The sequence below is a fragment of the Ornithodoros turicata genome, chromosome 1, assembly GCF_037126465.1.
Source record: "Ornithodoros turicata isolate Travis chromosome 1, ASM3712646v1, whole genome shotgun sequence".
NCBI lineage: Eukaryota > Metazoa > Arthropoda > Arachnida > Ixodida > Argasidae > Ornithodoros > Ornithodoros turicata.
Window position 1 is genome coordinate 33,667,729 of NC_088201.1, and position 17,842 is coordinate 33,685,570.

Genomic DNA, 17,842 nt, shown 5'->3' on the forward strand with positions numbered 1-17,842 from the left:
ATTATAAATGACATTTAGTGCGAACCAGACATGTCAATGCGCATAGTGAAGAAGTTCTAAGAAAGCATCCCGAAGTTCCCCAAATGGCATTCCCTAATATCACAGATAATGACATCGGAAAACCTCAATGGAGAATATTGAGGGGCTAACGTAACTTAATTTGCTATGTTCGTTCTCATTTGTCATAACGTATCTCGCCCTGATAACGTACGGTGTGGCTAACTTTAGTAACGACATAGGAGTCTGCTGCTGTTATTGGCATCAGTTCTACTTACGTGTGCGTTCATTGTGATATCCCAGTTGCTTTCTGAATTCAGTTCGAGAAGCACCAAGTGGATGTGGGCTGTTCCGTCGAATTTTGGGGCTTTTATATGCGAGCGGTTGAGAGAAGGAAGGCGTTTGGGAATGACCTAGTAGAAGGAGTGGAGCAAGGGCGGAATCACTTTCGCTTTATTTTCTGCTATACGCGGAAGCAAATGAGGTGCGCGATATTTTCGTTCCTATGCTGAGAGGAGGAAAACACGCCCAACGAGTACGATCTGCCTTATCTGTCATCGAAACACAATCAAAATGGACATTGCATTCTGGATTTCTTTTTTAACCCGAGGCACCGAAACAGAGGACTCGTCATGACTAACGAACACGAGCGGGGCTTCTATTTCAGCTGGACGGAAGTTCCCGCTTGCTTGCTACAGGGGAACTTCGTAACGCTTCATTCTATTTGCAGTAAATCGGTTACATCCTTGTGAGTGTTTTTTCGTGTTTGTTTCCGGTCCCTGAGTTCCGATGTATAGGCAGTTCACGTAAGCGGTTCGCTTAGGTAATGGCGATTACGTCTTTATGGCTGGAGTCGTGCACCACCTATGCCCTTGCACTTACCGAACGAGTGAATTACGTTAAAATTAGATGCTCCGCTCGTTTGCATAGTGCACGGTGTCGGACCTGTCTCCAGTTTCCCTCTCCGCAATCGAGGAAGTCAGTCAAGCGGCTCATATTCCGTGAAATGCGTCAACTTTACAGCCTGCGGCATAGAAACACCTGAGCCTTCGACCTGTGAAGGGAACAAATCCATTCGTATAGACCCTGCTAGTGCTCGAAGCTGAACTCTACACGTTTTAGACTTCTGCAGTCTGGTGCGGCCCATATTATTGCACTTTGACAAATATGATTCGCGCTTGCTCTGCGCTTTCGTTTTTCTTTCAGTGAACAAAGTTTCCTACACGAAACAGAGCTGCTTTAAACCAGCTTCGTCTCTATGCAGCTGAAACTTCGAGAGCACCGTGGCGCTGTAATACAATGCTGCAGTGTGTGCATCAAGAATTTTCCTAGGACCTCCCCCCCAAGTGTCTCAGTTACAACCCCCTCAAAAAAAAAAAAAAAAAAAAAAAGGGGGGGGGGGGAAACCCTGCATGGTTGACGTTTGATGGGAAGAAGAGCGGTATATTGGGGCAGCTGTCTTTCTACAGGTCGAAATTGCACCAGTTTTGTAACGCCACTCAAACTGTGACACTGTATGTAAGAAAGTTCAAGGTATGGACGGAATACTTCTTCGGAGAAAATGCACCTCTGTCAGCGTCGCCAAATAAGGGACGACGGGACCAACGAAACAGGCCATTTGCGTATTACCAACGGGTCAACCTTATGCTGATGCCTTATTATCGCAGCACTCTCGAAGAGCAACTGCATTGTTTAAAGCGAAGGATTAGAAAATGACACGGAGGGGATATTGAAGCAGAACTCTAAAACTTAACGGCAGATGACAAACGAAAAGGTTGAATCACAAATGCAGCCGACGGTAATATTTACGTAAATATGTAATTAAGACCATCTACATATTTGTAGTATACATGTACTCATGTGTAACTGCAGGTGTTGTACCCTTGTAATTCTGTTTTCCTTGATGTTTTTTTTTTTCGTGCCGCGGGTGTCTCTACCAGCACTTGATATTGACCCTTCAGCAGGGGCTTCTATGTATATATGTTAAGTAAGTAAATAAGTAAGTAGGCTAATACAAACTGAGTCAATGATGCGGCGGAAGCTCAATCAATCTGAGTTCTAACGAAATCCAAACCTCTGCCGAAGCGTCGGCTCTATTTGTATTGATTTTTGGACCCCTAGATTATATAACTAAAATGGCATAATCAATTATTGGAGTTCCAGTAATTACTTTCGTGCTTCAAACTTCTGCCCAAATCACGACGGTATGCTACAACTGTGCCGTGACATCGAGCATGTGATTATAGACTGTGATCTCAAGCGTAACGCGAGTGATATGCTCGAGACCGGATGAATAACATCAAAGAGGCACCGTTCACGTCGGTATCGGTTCTATAGGCCTCTGTCCCAATATCATGCATCACCAGCACAGTTTTCGTCCCTGGAATTTGTAAGGGACACTGGTGTCCTTCACACTCCTTAGTAGTACTGGACTCGTATTGTGACTTTTATGCCTTTGTACACTAACATTATCTGGCCATGAGGGCGCGCTCAATTAAGTCGTGCAAGAATATATCATTATTCATCCATCATTGCAACTGATACTAATCGGTGGCGAATTTCCTCACTCATCGTCACTACATGCCGATGATGATTATGATGTTGATGATTGTTGAAAAAATAAAAGGGAGAGATTGAGTTCATCACCCGACGAATTCAGCTACTCCCATAAACAACCCCCCCCCCCAAAAAAAAGAAGAGAAAACACCGCCACTTTCACCCGCCCTACGTGGGGGCGATACAACGGGCACATGACCAAACACGCGGTTAGCACAATGCACAATGAAGTACACTGTCACTACATGTATTTGTTGTCGCCCAAATCATACTTCGCAAGCGTCGCTGTACCATCACTGGACAACTCTTTAGACTTTTTTGCGTTTGGGTGGGGGAGGATACTTCGAGAAGGAGTAAAAGAAGTAAAGTTACTCTGTCTGTAAAGGAGTAAAGCTACATTTTCTTTTCTTACACGCTGTGACGCAACGGTGGTATGCGCCTGTACGACCAGGACGACATCCGGCATAAGGCATGAACACTACCGAGCCGTGCTCTTGGTACGAAGAGGAAGAAGAAGGAGAAAAAAAAAGCAACAATGAGGAGAATAAAAGGAAAGGAATAGCATAATTTTGTATACCATTCCGACAGTGTGATTTTGCTTTGGTGAAGAGTTGCAATAAATCACGAGATCGTTTGACTCATCAACTACGAGGACCGCGTCCTTCTGCCGAGTACCTTTCAAGTTACGTAGAAGGAATCACGTAAATCAGGGATTCTCAAACCTTGTGATCTCACGGAACCCCTGTATACATTTGTTGGCATAGCGAGGCACCCCCCGCACGACCTGCGACGGGTCCCACAACGTGCTAAAAATTGCTTAATATGAAACAATGACCAAAACGGACGATTCCCCATATATTCATATATGTACAACTATTCCCTCAAACCAGTCATGGGACAGTTACCGTCTAAAGGTGACTATAGGTTGCAAAGAACACATTGTGGGTTCCTTTCAAGAAGCACAAATCTATGCATAATGTATTCTTAGCAGTATAAACGGTAAAACCGGCATGTAACGACACATCAAGTTACGATATACCTCGTAGAGAGATCCTTTTTGCGTTTTGAACGATGTCTCGGCTACCGAAGAGGTTACCGATGGCACCATATGGTTCGCGAAGATGGGCAAGAACGTGATATAACACATCTGACGAAGGCTTTTTTTTCTTTTTTCCATCAACATCAACATCTGACGAAGGCTTCACTATCCGCGTTCACGCGCTGCTACTTTTTGCGCGATTGATGATTTGAAGGCCTTCGTAGCGGATCGTGTCACGGAGCAATACCTGACGCAACTAGACGATCTTGAACGCGTTGTTGTCAACCTTACGAACGGTCAGAGACAGTCGACATCCGCACATCGCCCGCCAACATCGTATATTTTTACCTGAGCCTATTGATAACGATATTACTTGTATAACGATTAAATTGGCGATAATCGTCGAAATCCGGTGTCGGACGTGAATGGCATGTCGCAGTATACAGAGCTTCCTCGTCGCAACCGTGCTCGCGGCGGAGTGTGTGTAAAAACGTGTTGTATGGTACTGTTATGCGCGTTCTGTAACGCTGGTTGACTGACCGTGGAACCCAGTTTGAGAACCCCCGATGTAAATTATGAGGAGTGAGGACCTTTAGAAAGGCCGCACTTCGACAAAGTTGGCCCCCAATGCCAAAGGAAGAGCAGTCCTGGTACTCGGATGTTTTATGTGACGTCTTATTATTTGCTCTCAGCGGTGCCAGGAAACATACTGATGATCAATCGATATGCTTTCTTTGCTTTTTGTGTATAAACATATCTTTATTTTCTCGAGGAGCTTCGATTGCTCTGAGGACATCCGTGATTCCACGATGGCTGATGGATATATATATGTCGTGCTTCGTTCGCAGTCAGCTGTCTGGCTGAAGCGCAAGCATTCAACTTGCTCTTAACTGTCCATCTCTCTCACCATGTTAAGAAATAACATTAGTTATGCAGCAGCTGTCTGGGATAGCTTTGGACTTGATATTCACGGCGGTAACAACGAAACATTGCATGTGTACGAAGCAACGGCAAATAGTATTCGTTGCATCAGCCCCTTCGTTTGTTCGATTTTGTTCAGTAAAGTACGCCAGTCAGCCGTTTCAAGTTAACAAATGATAATTGATTTTTCGTGGCTTTACGTCGCGAAACCACTATGATCATGGTTAAGAAACTACCACTACATTGAAGGGACAGAGCATTCAGCACAGAGGAAGGGGTTCAAACTAACGAGACCTCAATGTTGTGGGTACGACTCTAGACTATTGGACGCCATCATTTTAGTGGCATGGTGCAAGTTGCCTATAGACGCGTCGTCTTCCGAGAGGCACGTTAAATACGGTGTACCATCAACTCAGATTTCGGGGTAAGTTAAAGAACCTTCAGGTGGGCAAAATTAATCCACAGATGGACCATCGTTCATGATCATAGTTATGTCGCGACGTAAACACACGAATTATCCTTTATCTGATACCAGGTTCCGCTTGCACGAACACTGAGGAAATTCCTCTGTGCTGTCCGCAGTAGTTTTTCTAGTCCTCTACAAGTGAGCAGAATTGAGGACAGCCTGAGCAAGAGAATGTGCAGAGACCTTTGGCCTAGGGGTACTGCAGGCGGATTGACACTGAGCATAGGATAGGATAGATCCAGACATACCATTCGCGATCGCCACATTAATTTTAGCTCAAATATAATCTACTAACATGTACCCGAAGCACTGCCGAAGCTACCGAGCACACCACTGAGGACGTTCCTCAACGTTCGTGCAAGCGGGCCCAGAACTACAGCCCCTTCTACCTGCCGTAGTTCGGACGCTGAGCGAACGGATGCGGCAACGCCACTTGGAGTTGGAGTTGGACGGACTAAAAATAATACGCAGAAGGGCTGCTTATTGCCTCATCTTCCTCCTTCGCTACGTCGACGTATATACGTCGGAAAGGGGAAAAAAAGAGAAACACTGTCAAGGAGCCCGCGATGAGGGAATCACACACATAACGAGAATCACACACGTTACGTGTGTGATTCGACATATATAGTCAGAATTCGCCTGCTACTGCGATTCGCCGTTCTGCGAAACTCGCAAATGATTGCAGCTAACTTCGCAAATTTAAACATGTAGTGCAACACGCTTTCCAGAAAATCAGTCTTAAGAAAAATATGGGACCATGTTGCGCTTTATTTTGTTTTCTCATTTAGTGCGGTGGACGTTTACTACTCGCAGACGACAGTGGCTGCCCATGAAGCTGACGGTGACTCATCTTCTCGCCGTCGGCGAGCCCTTTCACCGCCACCACCACCACCACCACCGTATTCATGGTCACGACTGCTGAAAGCACGTTCGTGATTGGCTACGGCCGCTGAAGACACGACCCTAAGTGGCTGACTTTTAGTTGTTACGTCACGTCGGCGAGTAAGCAGGCTTTCTGTATCTAGGTGGTGGTGGATGTGGCCTCATACTTCTGACGTCCTGCTGCTTGTAGACGTCATGATCGTCAACTTGTTCTGGAACGGACCCCGTCCGTCTCAACCGTTTCTGCCATGAACTAAGAAAAAGATAAATGTTTCAAAAATATTTCTCGTTTGCCTCAGCTATGAGCAGACGTGTAAAGCTATTAATTACATGTGACCCATTTACTCTAAGTAATCACACTCTCATTAATTAGTTCCAGTGTTACTTTCGGTACTATGTAATTATAACTTAATTATGTTTGCGGGTAACTTGTAGTGCACTTGGAGTTACTTTGGAAATTACTTGCAGTTTGGGATTTAACTTCATTTTAAATCGTGAATAATTTACACGATTCTCGAGATTTGTACTCAGCTGTTTGACATAAGTCGAAAAGGTTACTTTTCGCCGTTGTACTGTGGCATTTTTAAGACGTTCACCAAATTTCTGTGACGCTTTTGCAGCCCAGTTTAGGCATGTGCTTATGTTTCTGAGCTAAACATAGATTTCTGGTCATTGTACTCCGCCAGTGATTTCATTAGTCTTCTCAATCAATATTTTCATATTTGTACTGCGTCCCTTGGGGAATAACAATAAGAATACGCGTCAAAATTACGTGTTGAAACAAACCTAACTCGTTGTGACTCAACTAGTTTTCAGAGTATAGCTGTAGTCGTAATTAAGCTACAATTATGATTTCGTTATTGTAACTGTCATTTCATTGCTTTTATGAACATGCATTTGTAATTATAATTCGATTCCTCCTGAAAAGTAATTTTTGCAGGTCTAATTATGAGTGTTGCATTTCTCATTGATAAACATTTTTTTAAAACATTTTTAATACTCATTGATTCGGATCTGCAGAAGAGCTGAACCTTACTTCACGTCATGTTTTGGTTACACTGGCGCACAAGATGAAATCTGCTTGCCTTGCAGCAAATCTGGGGCGTACCCCGCTCTGATACGTACGTGTCACAAGAGGCAGCCGCGCCACCCTATCGGTTGATAAGAAGATATCACTTTTAATCAGCCGAGAGGACGCGGCATTGACATTGCATGATTGCATCTCCTAGAAAAGCCTGCGCGCCGCAGGTGCTGCAAGGCAGGCAGACAGTGGGGCAGGCATTTCGCTAACCCAACCAGTCTAACAAAAGCATATCGTGATGTGGTGTTCTACTTTCCGCGAGCGCGCAGCTAGCGTTCCGCGGGAATCTGGATACCAAGAGCAAAAGAAAGGATTGCGGTAGTGATTGGACGCGTCGTGGCGTACGATTTCGCGACCCAGTCGATGCCGTTTCAGGCCTTCGACAGACGTTATGGTCGCTAATTTGGCTCGATTCCCCTAGTTGTCACAGCGTTCACCTGCCGTCTCAGGGCTTTCTTAGGACGTTCGGTCAATTCTGCAATGTCCGAGCGGCGTATCCGGTCAACATCCGTGGGACTACTGGTGGTGTGGGGTGTACTCCAAGTTTCGCAGTTTTTCCGGACGAACTGTCGATGCCTGCTTCGTGTACCATGGTGAGCTTTTGCGTTTTTGTGAGATGCGTCTAAATGCACTACTTACAGTATTGGAAAAGACGTGCGCTTTCACAAGCTTACGAGAAGTGCTGCACCGCGGAGGACCTGAATCATTAAATGGTAAGCGGAAAACCCCCCGATGTGCAATGAATGTGCAGCAAGCATTTCACTAAGGAGGCTTTCGACAAAGGAGAAGAAGCAACAAAAAGAAAACTGTCAGTTTAAAAGATTTCCAATAGGTGATTGTGATGGATAGAAGGAAAAAAATGTGGAGGTGAGTCACGACTAAATCGAGCTGGCTACCCCAGTACACCATAGGAAACTATCCATATTACGTCTTTGTTGCGAACGTGATTTACTTCGCATTTTATTCTACTATGTTCTGCGTCGTTCAGACGCTATTTCGCAGAGTGAAGTTTTGCTGTTTTATGGTTTCCGGGAACCAACGGAGCCGAATTGGTGTCCATTCAGGCTATCGTCTTGAGTCCGCTCCCACAAGGTCACACCCAGACTTGTACGTATCTTGAGTACGTACTCAAAATACAGTATTTTAAATACTTATTCCGGTATTTTGGTACTCTACTCAATACTTTTTCCACCAAGTAGTTTCAATGTATTTAAAATACTTTTTTTCGGTATTTGCTACTCAGTACTCAAAATACACTCCTTCCTCGTCAAGCCAAATCCAGCGCACTTCCCGCCGAAATTTTCAGATCACTGGAATTTAACACCCTATCTTTGTTTCTTTTTTCGTGAATTCGGGAGTCTGTCATTTATCCTCCTGTACAATAGGCTGGTCCCACGCTTGGGCTTGCTTGTCAATAGCCAACTTCGTCAGAAAACCATTCCTATTCATATTGCAAGGTGAATCACCAGGGGATCAAGTACAAAATCCCGGCATTTATTTGCTTAGTCACGAAAGCAATAAACACGTGAGAGATGTTGAAAGACCCGAAAGAGCATACAGGAGGGATTACGAAGTTTTGGGTCAGAACATATCAACAAAGATTACTTGGGCTCACCGAAGTTCACCAAACATTACTTGACATCAAGACCTTGGAAATGAAAGATATGCTTAAGCATGGCTGATGAAGTTTATTCCTCTGATTTGTAAGGCAACGTTCAGAATACGCGTTTCACTTACTGCTAATACTAAATTACTTTAAAGGGTATCTTAAATACTTCTCAGAGTATTTAGTACTCTACTCAAATTACTTTCAGTTTTGAGTATTTTGTACTCCATTTTAAATACTTTTTACGTAGAGTATTCAGTATCTTATTTTAAATACTTTTGTACAGTATTTTGTACAAGTCTGGCACTCACACCACGGCCCCTCGATCGCTCCTCTTTGCGGAGAGAGCGATCGAAGGGCCGTGGTCACACAGAGAAGCTTCAGACAGCGGAGGTGAGTGAATGAGATGTAACAAGGCGATGCGAAGAAGGCTTGCGGGACCATCGCGGAGCAACAGCCGGTCCAATGATGAAGTCTATTCCCTCCTTATTGCTGGGGAAAAATGCATATCCTACGTGATAATTGTAAACCACGATGGCACTGCAGATTGTTGTGATTACGGAATAGTGAGTATGGTGGCACGTACTGGCTATCACATTGTGTTATTCCCAAGCGGCTGTCGTGCATACTGCGGTAACATCCCCGGCGCAGGCTAAGGACTGTCATTGACCGATTTGTCTTGCCGATAGCAACAGTTCAGAGAAAGACTACAAATACATTTTCGTAGTTTGACTGTAGCTACTAGCTGCTTCTTGAAATCGGAGTTTAAGTACGAGTTCAACTACATTTTTTGCATAGCCGCATAGTTAAGACTACTTTTGTAGTTGATATACAAAGTTACACGATTTTAACTGCGTGTCTAACTACTGGCTTTTTTGCTTTATTTTCGTTTTGTTTTCAAGCTTCCCATGTGCCAGAAAATGTCAAGTAATTACGCGTCAAGGCACCTTGGGAAGAACAAAGGGGTAACCGTCAGACTCACGGCTTTGTCAGACATTGTCCTGCGCAGCTGGCTAATTTTTTATCTTATATACGCGCTTTCAGGACTCTCTTCTCAGAATTTACGACCTGGTAAGATCGCAACTTCTCCGCGCATGTGTGTACGAAACCTTAAGCATAAAATAGTGCAAGTATAGTCCGTACTGTTCGGTACAATTTTTGTTGCAACATTTCTACACGCACTATTTTCGAGTTCATGTGCTTCCTTGCTTTCTTATTAGTGAAATCTTGTAAAAACATGCACGCAAAATGACCATGCTTCCGAAAAGTCTGTCTTCCGCCTTTCGTTTTACATTTGGTGTGCTCTTGTATATGACAAGGCCCAGAGTTACATACATTTTGGACACATTTGGCATCGTACATGTTCTGGCATTGAATGACCCCTTGGAAATAACGAGAAGCGAAGGAACGTGGTACTAACTACCTGCTGTTCTATCTAAGTGCGTGAAAAGAAAGAAAGGGGGGAGGGGAACAAAGACGGGCTGGCTCCCCAGTACATTTGCACAGAGTTGGTACAAAGAAAAAAGCACACACGCACGCACACAGACAAGGGAGAAAAACAAGCAAACAAAATACAACAGACAGCAACTAGCACAGTGGATAGGGCCATCAGTGCTATCACCTGCTGCTTCCACCTTATCTCAAGTCCCAGACCGTGCAGGTCGTGCACTTTCGCGCGCCTGCTTTCGGGATCAAACCGATTGTTGTGGACCGGTAAGAATTTCCGGTTACGTTCCGGTTCCCAAAGATATTTCGGGGTTCCCGCGGTGTTCGGTTCGGTTTCTGGTTTTGACGCAGTTGCGCAACAAAGTTGTGCCCGGCTGGCCAAAGTTCTACGATGCGTAGATTCTATAAAGTAACATTTGGGCTTGTTGGTAAAGTTCCATTGTTAAGCGACGCAAGGTTAAACGAACTCCGAGAACGAAACAAAGAACGGTCGTAGATTCTAGTTCGGCACTCATACGCGGCGGCCGCCAAAAGCCGAGCCATATCTTTCGACTCGAATATCGGCAACAAGAACGCAATATGTATTTATTTAGTAAAATACGCACAAGAAACACTCGTGATCTGGAGACGCCCGGCTTAGTATCCACGAAAAATATGTGCGCATATTCTTCCCCTATAAATTAATACTGTATCAGCCGAAATAGCATAGACTTGCATCAACATGACGGCGACCAAACAACTTGACGTACAGCCGCGTCAATGGCGTAAGCTTACGAATACCTTTTGATGAAGTGCATGAAGAATATTTTACGAGTAACTTAAATATTGCTGGAGACTTCCACTGCGCGCAATAACTAAAAACTTTAACCAGGAAATGGGGGAGTACGGAGTAGCCTGCATATATTCCCTTTTCGCTTCAGGAGGAACTTCAGGAGGCCAACTTCAGGAGGAACCGTGCCGACATCCGTCTGGGAAGTCTACCGGAGAACTCAGAGAAATATTCAGGCAGCATAGCCGGTGGGAGAATTCGAACACACCACCTCCCAGTCTCCGGCACGATCTTGGAGTAACCACCAAGAAGGGCATACTTTGATCCACTCGGCCATGCCGCTGGTTTTCTTTCTTTTTCTTTTCGTTTCAAAACGCTGGTGGTTCCAAAAAGTGTGTGTGGGAGGGGTGTCATTATAGTGCAGTTACGTTGTAACAGCTTTATGTACCGTTGCCGACATGTGTCTGAAACTGAATTAACAAAGTCCCTTCGGTAGAGATAGAGGGTGCACAGGAATTAAAAGAAGGGATGTGTAGCGAAGCATTCGGGGAGATGCAGGGCTGGTGTGGTGTGTATAGGGGCGTCTACCCTCACTGGGTATTCTCCCTTTCTGTCCTATATTAATTGACGAGCGAATAATGAGATCAGCCACCGTCTAGTATGGCGACTTCGAAAGTTTTAAAGACATGTGTATGGTGCAGCCAATTCTTGCTTGTGTATTGTATTGCGTCGAGTCTTTCAGGCATAGCTCGGCGCAATCATGATCGCAATGCCTTATCAAAGCCTGATGATCGCGATCATGAGTGCGATCACGAAGCACTGGCAAGGCTGCCGCGATCATGATCGCGCCGAGCTATGCTTTCAGGTGGCGCTGCATGACCTTCCGACACAGCCACGGTGACTATGCCAAATATCCTGGTGGCTACTGTTGTAGAGAGAATTTTCCAATGAAAGCTATTGACGGAAGCTGAATGAGTTGTTTCCATGTTGTTATTATTATTATTATTATTATTTGATTTTTGAGTGGCGCTTATGGTAGCCAGATAATTAACTCTTCATCATGGGTAGTGCATCTCACTTGTGAGGCTTTCTTTCTGCCCAATAGACATTGCATATTTCCCCGTTTCAGACGTCCTGCCTCATAGTCTGTAGTTCGTAGTTCTTGTGCGTGCAATGTCCGCAAAGATGTTGGGCATCATTGAGTATACGAGGGTATTGTGGAAGCGATGCCTGAGGCGAAGCGAAACGGGAAGTCTTATGTCCGGTATAAATCGTGTGCATATCATTTGGGGAAGCCTAGTTGCACTTTCTTTCTTCTGTCTCTGCCGTCAAGAGCATTTATTTTCCGACTGCCGGGAAACCTGTTTTGATAAGCGCATGGTCAAGGAAACTAGAGCAGACAGATGATCCAGTAGCTCGATTTCCACCCATAAATAAGTCGTCTAGAGGCACGAAGAGAAAGTACTTTTCCTTATCCACCCGTTAATTGCAAAGAATGGCTGACTTTAAAAATATATGGTTGCGGTGAACCCGATAGTCCGTTGACTTCCCGCTATTAGAACGAAGGCTAGAGAAAACGCAACTTGTACCTTCACGGATGGTTTGCCGCCGGGAAGTATTCGCTCGTGTGGACACAATGACGGTTCGGACTTGAAAGGGCGGCTTAAAGACGATGCCTGACGTTTGTATATTTCCTCGTCCTACCTGCAGCAAACTAGATGGAGTTCTATAACGACACATTGTAAGGGCTGTGAAGCGTTAATCAGGTGACTGGAATCGCCACTCCTATTCGGTGCTCTACTCGCAATACCGTACCAATTCATTTTCTCCTCTTTAAAGTTTCAATGAAGGTAATTCGATTACAAATGTGAAAATTTAGCATTATCTCTCATTTTAAAGCGCTTTCGAACGGATGAAATGGCCTTCCTTGGGATCAATCAATCAATCAATCAATCCTCGGAATGATAATGATGATGCGTGGCTTTATGTCGCGAGACAACCGAGGTACCTTGGGCAGTCTTGGGAAATAACTTAGTTACAAGTAATCACTTGCTGAGCAATTAAATGGAACTGCATGTAATTTATAACTCTGATTAATAATTTAATAACTTGCTCAGAGAGCAACTTTCATGGTGAATGCCACTCAGCGACAGGTAGTGAACAAAGATTCGACTAGTTTCTGAAATTAGAGAGATAAACGGGGAATTCTAAAGTAATTGTAACCAGACAGCACGTAGCTAATCGCTCACTAAGTTACTTCCCGAGACTGCTTTGTGCAACAATTTACGTTGCGACAACTATGACGAGTGAGCGACGTCGCAGTGGTCGGTCTGTGGGTCAATTTTGCCCATATCATGGTTCTTTAACGTGCGCTAAAATCTCAGCACACGGTACACTGCATTTAAACGATGTCTCTGAGCATATTTTACTGCGCTGCCAAGTTGCTGGCGGCCGGGTCCGAGCCCTCAACCCTGGGATAAGCAGGCGGACAGGGGGAATGGAGTGCAGTCAAGGACAGGCAGAAGAGAGACTTCACTCAGGACACATTTAAATCCACATTCATTTAAAATTGTTCAGTTTTAAAGTACTTCAATTACTCATTACACGAGAAGCAGGAGTACACGTAATGTCCAGGGAACCTCTTGTGGCCTCCTCCCAGCATCGTCGCCGTGGCAACAGCGTTCACACACGTTGGCATGATATCGGCGGAACATTGTCACGCCTGGAGATGAATCGTCTACGTCAAATGAAAAGAAAAAAGAAAAGCTAAAGATGCCATTTCAATCAAGATGCATACACACACTCGCTTGGGGACAAGGATAAGGATTGAAATACGGCAGTTGACGAAAAAAGCCAGATGGTGGCCGCACCACTTGATCGCTGATCAGGAGCGCTAACCACTACGGTATACTGGTATACTGATTACCGTAGACTTGCTAAGGGGCCTCATCCATCGAACAGGGCACGTACTCACCGTCTTCACATTCTCTCCTATATATTTCTCTCTGTCTCTCATGCAGACACAACCACAAAAACAAACAAACAAAACACGATGGAAATTAGGGGAGACCGGGGAGAGTTGTCACAGTTTTTACTTCTGACTTTGCTGTAACGAAAGTACGTTCGTCAGGCTGATGAAACCAAGGCTGGATTTTAGTGCGATCTTTTGGCTACGCAATGCACATATTAAACTAAAGCTGGCTTCCAAACACAGTTTATAAAAGAGATTTGCTCGGAGGTCGTCAAGTGTGACAATACGCCCCAGTAGCGGGGCAGGTTGTCTCAGCTGCATTTTCTCGTAATCTCTGTTGTGGAGGTGTACCGAATGAAATACAATTGGAAGTGCACATGGGAAACAAACTAACCGAGCAGAGAAGAACCTATTTTCTTAATCCTTACATTTTATATTTCCACGTCTGTCCTAGCTGTACAGGATTCATGCAAGCTAGCCATTACTGGCTGGTAGACCTGCATTGTAAATGTGAAAAGCGGCACTAAATTATTACACGATCTCCAAGATGTACTAATAAAGCTACTGAGGCACTTTCTCGCGGATATAGTTCTCGCTGTCAGTTGCTCTACCAGTGAAGCACGTCACTGCACGTGACAACTTACCCTGCCTCGTATGGGACAACTGACCCCTACGACACCCGCAATGACTTTACCTCAGCAGTGGACTTAACTGTGGAGCGTATTCAGCTGAAAATCCGTGAAAAGATGTCCCAAAGTTGAATAAACATTACGAACTCGTGCATTCTTTTGAGCTGTAGTGTGTGTCGTGCAACATTTGAAAATTGGAAGAACGTAAAATTTTAGTTACTCGTGACAGAAACAAGTATTATGCTGAGTGCACCTTCCACACTTTCCATGACAATGAAGGTTTCTTCAGTTAGTGGTTAGTGAAGGTTCTTCAAAGTCGTCCCTGGATATCTCGGCGCAAACCCTAGGGTTGAGCAGCTGCGGGCATACCGTCGATGCGCGGAGCGCACAGCCCGTCGAACTGGGTTGCTCGAAGACATTCAAGAAGCCCGCCGCGCGAGCAAGGCAGTCACTAAGACGCTGGCTGCGGTTGATTGTAAGCGCTGGAGGCAGTTCTGCGGATCGTTGTCACCTTTTGACAGCGCTGCGGATCGTTGGCACCTTTTGACAGCGCTGCGAAGATCTGGCGTGTGGCAAGAAGTTTAAGCAAACCTCCAACGAACCAGCATCCCTTAGGTGCGCTTGCGTTATCTTCCTCCAAGTCCGAAGCGGAGGTGACACCATTGCCGCTCCTTCGAAGGCTGCAACTACAACGTGGTTTTTTTCCCATGTGACTACCTTAGTCGAACGGATTCAAGCTGCGCCCACAGCCAGTAACCCGGACATGGATATGGATTTCTCACTGGCTGAGTTCAGAAGTGCGCTGCTGCTGTCTCGGATTCGGTCCTCTCCTGGGCCGGATAACGTCACCTATAGGCCTCTCCGCAACCTCGATCAGAAATGTGCGAAGTATCTGCTGGAGGTATTTAATAGATCATGGAGGTCTGGGAAAGTACCTGACAGTTGGAAGCTGCGCACGTGTTATTCCGCTGTTAAAGCCAGGTAAATCGCCATCGCAGCTCTCCTCCTTTAGACCAGCGGGCCTGGCTAGCTGCCTTGGAAAGTTGATTGAGCGCATGGTACTCGCCAGACTGGAGTGGTGGTTCGAACATAGCTGCGTTTTCCCGCAAGAAATGTCAGGCTTTCGTCGGCACAGAGCAACAATAGATTCGGTTCTGGATTTAATCACTTCTGTGGAAGAGGCAAAGGTGCACAAGAAGACAGTGCTGGCAGCCTTCCTCGATGTTAAGCGGGCATACGACACTGTCAGTCACGCTTCTGTCCTCCATGGTCTTGTTGATGCCGCCCTACCTTCCAGAGCACTCTCATGGCTTACTGATTTTCTCTATGGACGGGAACTGTTCGTCCGCACAAGCCAGGGAGATACAGACAATGTCACGTTGGCCCATGGGGTGCCCCAGGGGAGCGTTCTGAGCCCCATCTTATTTAACATTGTTATGGCTGGTCTTCGAGGTTGCGTCGGCCGGAAAGTGGCTATATCCATCTATGCTGATGACATTTGTCTCAGGACGAGCGGCATATCCCGTCCTGCCCTTCAGCGACGCCTCCAACTCGCTCTCGACGCTATCCAGCAGTACCTATCACTGGCGGGCTTGGACATCTCGACGGAAAAGACAGTAATACTCCCTTTTACGAGGCGGAACATGCGGCCTTTCCAGCTCTCTGTTGCTGGCATACCATTGACAGACACACACACACACACACACATAAATGGGATGATGATGTGGTGGGTCATTCTCCGCCGTTATGGCGGTACACTGCCCCATTGCGCTTGTGGAAGGGATGAGAAAGTGATGATGATGGAAAGGTGTCCTACTAGAGTTCGTCCATTAATCCAGTGCTTGAGAGGAACTCAGCAACAGCTCGTAGACCTTGCATCAAATGTGAGGGGTCCGACCATGGTCCAAGAATTTTGGCTAAGTCGAACTGGCGTTGATCGACGCGTTGGAGAGCAGTTTCCATGAGGGCGCGCTCCCGCTCGTACTGTCCACAGACCAGGAGGACGTGATGGAGGTCACCGCGCACACCACATGTGGAACAGAGGCTGGACGCGCCGACACCGAGGAGGTGTTTGAAAGCCGGTGTAGAAGCCACATTAAGCCTCATGCGGTGGAATACTGTGGTAAAGGAACGCGGCATTCGGCGGGGGAGAGTAAGGCACAATGTGGGGTCAACGGAGTAAAGCAGAGAGTGGGTGGTGATGTTACGTTGCCATTGAGCCATGCCATACCATTGAAGCACGTGTCTCACCATAGGTTCCTCGGTTTTACTGCCAGTTGATGCTGGGCTCTCTTGGCGGAAGCATATTGCAAGCTCGGCGATCATGATCCACCGTTGGATTGCGGTGATCCGTCGCTTGACAGGCATGAGATGGGGCAGTGACACGAGCTCTCTGTTGGCCGTCCACAGGGCTTTGGTTCGAGGGTCCCTCGCGTATAGTCTGCCGGTGCTTAATGGCCCCCCGACATCTTCACACCATAGGTTGCAGTGCCTCCTGGCGCGAAGCCTTCGTGTGTGCCTTAGCGTCCCCCGAGCAGCAGAGACCCGAGCAGTTATTGCTGAAGCGAAGGAGACCCCGCTGGACGTTCTTCGCTGCGGTGAGACCTGCCGACTTTTCCTCCGCCTTTTATCGCATCATCGGCGGCACCCGCTCGTATCGAAGATCTTGAGACGCAAGCATTGCAAGGTCCGCCCGGTGATTGCTCAGCTGAAGCCTAGCGTTCCGCGCTTCGTGGTGAAGACAGTGGCTCGCAGTACCCCTCCATGGTCTCTGTCAAGCCCAGTGACCCACCTAACTGTTCCTGGCCTGCATGGAAGGAAAAGGGATACAGCCCCGTGTGTCGCCAAGCAGCTTACCCTGGGCATGATGAATGACAGGTACACGGCGTCAACGTCGGTTTTCACTGACGGGTCATCTACTCCGGATGGCTCGTCCTCGGCATTTGTCATTCCATATCAGTCAGTCCCCTGTGGTCACCATCTTTCTCACAGAGCATCATCTAGATGTGCCGAGCTCTACGCCATTCTCTTTGCTACGCAAAAAAATATCAGCCAGTTCAGCTCAGTCCTGGGTCATCCTTACAGACTCAAGGCCCGCGCTCCAGTGTGTGGCCGACATGGGGATACGTGGCTCCCTCGGTCCTATTGTCATTGACATCGTGCAAGTTTATAAGAAGGCGGCCGTTGCAGGACACACTGTCGCATTGCAATGAACCCCCAGATATATCGGCATCAGCGGCAATGAAGAAGCAGACAGAGCCGCCTTGAGCGCCCATCAGCACGCCACCTTTTCCACGATAATGATGTCTTCGGGCGACCGAAGACACCTCCTTTCGACACTCACCGGCCCCAAGATGCAGGCTCAGTGGCAACACGACATAGCTCACTCCCTTCTCTCGGATGTAGACCCCACGCTTTCTCTCGTACTTCCTCCGCGATTACCACGCCTCTTGACTGCACTCTTCCACCGCATGAGGCTC